Source organism: Octopus bimaculoides, chromosome 1 (genome assembly GCF_001194135.2).
Source record: "Octopus bimaculoides isolate UCB-OBI-ISO-001 chromosome 1, ASM119413v2, whole genome shotgun sequence".
Classification (NCBI taxonomy): domain Eukaryota; kingdom Metazoa; phylum Mollusca; class Cephalopoda; order Octopoda; family Octopodidae; genus Octopus; species Octopus bimaculoides.
In genome coordinates, this window is record NC_068981.1 from 173,068,986 (window position 1) to 173,074,003 (window position 5,018).

At 36.6% G+C, this 5,018-nt stretch overlaps 1 long non-coding RNA gene across 1 annotated transcript in view; it reads right to left on the reverse strand.

The window, feature by feature from the left end:
* Positions 1-381: 381 nt before the first annotated feature.
* Positions 382-5,018, reverse strand: part of LOC128249373 (uncharacterized) — a 6,128-nt gene continuing 1,491 nt past the window's right edge. The window contains exons 2-3 of the long non-coding RNA XR_008265475.1: positions 2,715-2,836; positions 382-680 (exon numbers count right to left, since the gene is read on the reverse strand). This is a non-coding gene — a long non-coding RNA (uncharacterized LOC128249373). The remainder of the gene's footprint in view (positions 681-2,714; positions 2,837-5,018) is intronic.

Consider the following 5,018-nt stretch of genomic DNA (forward strand, 5'->3'; position numbering starts at 1 on the left):
ATATATATATATATATATATATATATATAATATATATATATATACATATATATATCAATGTAACCTCGTGGATATCGTTGGCGATTTTTTCTTCCTCCGTCTTTCCCTTCTTTGGACTTTACTTTGTTTCTGACGAAGAGCTCCGCTCGAAACGTCAAATCCTCTTTCTTTCCTTTCCCGAGCGTCGAGTAACCCAATCTGTATCACGTCCTTATATTGTTGTTTTTTGTTGTTGTTTTTTTGTCTTTTTCCTTTTTTGAACTTATATATATGTGTGTATATATATATATATATATATATATATGCGGACGTTAAACAATGATGATGATGATGATGATATATGCAGTCTATATTGCACAGATAAATATCAACGATATGAAACTCAAGTAAAAATTGTTTTAATCTGTGCAAGGGCTGTGTCAGTATACAAACACTTTACTCTACAACTTTATTGAGTACAATTTTTTAAATTTTTATTCATAAAAAATTATTTTATAATCATCATGGTTTTATGTTTGTCTTTTAATTCTGGCTGTCATGGATAGCATCAATCAGTTCCAGCACAGTGACTTGTTACTCGTAATCTTCCATCATCTTTATTGTCAGGTCCACCATTCTGAGATCAGATATCACCACTTCTTTCCATGTCTGATTCGATTCAATGGTCTACTATAGCAGGACTACAAGGAGTACAAAATTTTTAGCAGTACAAAATTTCAACAACAAAAAAAAATTAGTAATGAGAGATAAAAAAGAAATAGTACACCTTTCCTGCAATACTTGCTTTGCCTAGGATGTTGGTAACTGGAGCCATGTAATTGCTTCAGTCTTCTTTTACAAGTTCTCTACACATGAATTGCTTGACACATCTTCACCTAACTATCGTTACCCATATACATTGTGTTCACTTATAATCTCTCTTGTACACTATAGCTGATTCCTCTAATGCTCATTTTTTTTTCTCTCAGTTCATTTGTGCCTCATTGCTTACACATGCTTACATTACTAGCAACTAGTAGAACAAACCTACTTAATTTCTTTCCAGTCTTTGCACATCATCTGCATTCATACCCATGTTTCATTAACATGCAATATCACACTTCGTATGCAAGTTTCTGCAAGCAGTGCAGTAAATGCATGACTGAAAAGTAAGTTGAAGCTAGAACCCATTCACAGTCTGAAAACAGTTTGATATCATTTACTATTGGATAGGGAACAGATCTACTTGGCTGCAAAAGAGCGATGACATTTGGACACCATCCACACTATCTTTGTTATATTCATCATTGTCATTGTCGTCATCATCATCACCATCATTACCACCACTACCACCACCACCACCACCACCACCAACAACAACAACAACACCACCACCACCACTACCACCACCAACAACAACATCGTAATCATTATCACCATTATCATCATCACCATCACCATCTTCTTCATTGTCCATACCATCATTTTCATCATCACATTCATCATCATAATCATCATTGTTATTAGTTTCCATCATTATTTCCGTAATTGTTGTTATTCACATTAGCATTGCCACCTCATCACTAATAATTACCACACATTTTGCCCCCATCAATCATCACAATCAACTCACACGGCTCCACCTTTGCCATCACTGCTACTATCTCTACAATCTCTTCCGTGACCAACACCACCACCAAAACCACCACCACCACCACCACTATCTCTTCCATGACCATCATCACATTAACGATAACTACCATCACATTGCCACCAGCAACTCTTCAATGAAGTACTAATGTTACAACAAAAACAACTATAACTACTACTACTGCTGCTGTTGCTACTGCTGCTGCAACTACTACTATGGGCTGCTGCTGTTGCTACTGCTGCTGCAACTACTACTACAGCTGCTGCTGCTGCTGCTGCTACTACTACTACTACTACTACTACTACTACTATTACTACTACTACTACTACTATTACTACTACTACTACTACTACTTTAACAACATTTAAAAAGAGCCTCACTGCTATCACTTCACAGCCACAATCTATACCATCGTGTATAACACCGAGATTTATATCATTTCCACCACTGCTATCACCACCACAGCAACTACTATTGTTTTAAATATCATTTGCTCCACGACCACTATCTCATCATCAAGCATCTTCATACCCACGTATACACATGATAGGATTTTTCATGTACCAAATTCAATTACAAGACTTCAGTCAGCTTGAGGCTATAACAGAAGATACTTGTCCAAGGTACCATGCAGTGGGACTGAAACCAAAACCATGTAGTTGAGAAGCAAGCTTCCTAACCTATACAGTCGTGCCCGCAACTATCTATATATTCAATTCCTAGATTACCACCATCACTAGATTAAATACCATTTCTTCCTCCTCCTGCCCCACTGCAACCAGAGCTGAATTAAATATCATTTTCATTCCCAACCATTATTCTCATGGTAACTACGATATTAAATACCAACATAGGAGCCTCTACATGGCTGCTTAACTCACTAGAAAGAGCAACAAAATCTCCTTTAGTATGGTTGTGATTTAGTTAATGGGTAATTGATAATCAATAACATTTGTGGACTGCATGTTCAGTTGAGAATTAATAAATAAAACATGATTTGTCACTACAAAATGCTGATATATAATACCACAATGATTCATAATTAGCAAGGACAGATTAAATTAAGAATATAAGAACAGCTTACATGAGATTTACTGACAATAACTGTGTGATGTCTTCAGCTGTTACTAATATTTGAAGATAGAATAGAGAAGCCATTACATTCCAAAAACAATTCCATCAAAAGTGGCCAGCATATTAAAATACCTTTAAAGGTGAAAATTATAAACAATTATAAACAAGGGCAAAAGAAAAAAGATTTCTATGCTAATATGCTGAGAATAGACTTTAAATCGACAACCATCACATTACAATATTACCTCCTGTTGAATCTGATAGCTCTCTTTTTAGTTAGATTTTCCCCTTTTTTATATACCACCAGAAAAAAAAGTTCAAGAACATTCTATAAACCCTTTGGTGGGAAGATTTCAACTCACCATTTGATCTAATTAGTTGAAATATGAATGTGATGATTCACAATACACTGTCATCTCACTTTACTCCATCAAATTGCACCAGTCAGTCATAAAAAAAATTAAGTTGGATAATGTGATACAGGGTTCCATTGACAGTATGGTTGGACCTTTAATCATAGATTTACTAGATTAGATCTAAATTGGTGCTGAACATCAACAATATTTTATCCACCACTAACACTGTTAGACACCATTTCCTTCATCACAGAAATTACTGTCATCATTCTCATAATTTTCTTCATTCATCCATGAGGGACAAAGAAGTCAAAATAAGCAATCAATCACCCATTTCATTAATGCTAAACATATTTAGATACTGAATTAACAAATTCCATTGTTGTAAGGAGTGTTACCTAATTTTCTAATAACATTACATTTTTTGTCAACTCTACAATGAACTGCCTCCACCATGTGGCATAGAAAGTACTTCTACATGGTTATTTGTCCTGCTAGAAATAGAAACCACACCCTTCTGTCTTAAAACAACAAAGTACACATTTGATAATCTTGTCCAAGATTTGTTTTGATAAGAAAAAAAAAGGGATAGGTTATTCAAGCTTTGATATGTTTGATTATAGATTGATTCAGTTATGGTTGACTTAGGAACAAGCTAAAAGTAGAATACATCAGACAATGTGTTTATACATAAATTCAAGGACCTAATAGGATAGGATGCTCATATCTAAAAAGTCAAACATGGTAGGGTCATTCAATCAGGCTTGGCCTGAGGTTAAACCAACACCATGTAAAAATAAATATCATCATCATCATTACAAGAGCCAATCAGCAGCCTTGGCAATGATCCTGCTTGGATGGTGCATTTAGCGTTCCACTGGCATGAGTGCCAATCAGGCGGTACTGTCATCAGCCACATCAGCGATTTTGATTTTGATTTCACTTGCCTCAACAGGTCTTCGCAAGTAAAGTTTATTGTCCAATGAATGAGGGATACTCATAAGTACTCCACCCCCGCTACTGACTTGGTTCCCTAGGTAATGGAAGCTATCAGCTACTTGTAGTTTTTCTCCCTGGAATGTGACAGAAGCTGTTCTCTGCACATTTTCAGTGTTTATAACACCTGAGCATTTTCCACATACAAAAACTATCTTCCCAGTTAACCTTCCTTTGATATTGCTGCACCTCTTATGTGTCCATATGATGTACACTGGGTACATCTTATGGAGTTTCTACCTACACCTTTTTTACAGATCAAGCAGAGCCATCTACCTGAAGGGATTTGTGGTTTGTCTGCCTTCCTACTTATTAAGACTTTGGTTTTAGCTAAATTGACTCTAAAGCCTTTTGATTCTAATCCTTGCTTCCACACCTGAAACTTCTCCTCTAGTTCTGATAGTGACTCAGCAATTAGAGCAAGGTCATCAGCATAGAGGAGCTCCCAGGAGCATCCTGTCTTGAATTCCTCTGTTATTGTCTGGAGGACTATGATGAATAAGAGGGGGCTGAGGACTGATCCTTGGTGGACCCCTAACCCTACCCGGAATTCTTCACTGTACTCGTTGCCAACCCTCACCTTACTGACAGCATCCCTGTACATGGCTTGCACAGCTCTCACTGGTACAAACCCAAACTGCATCTCATCAAGACTGACTCTCTCCCTAATTAGTTGGGCTAAGACCCTCTCCGTGACCTTTATTACTTGATCCAACAACTTGACACCTCTGTAATTATTCGTATCTAAAGCGTCACATTTTCCTTTGTAGCAGTTGGTTACGGTGCTGCTACACCAGTCACCAGTCATTGGGTGTGACTCTTTCATGTATCACCTGGTTAACTATACAGGTGACTAGGCTATAGCTGACATCGCCAGATATTTTGAGCATCTTTGCGGTGATTCCTGATTGGCCAGTGGATATATATATATATATATATATATATATATATATATATATATA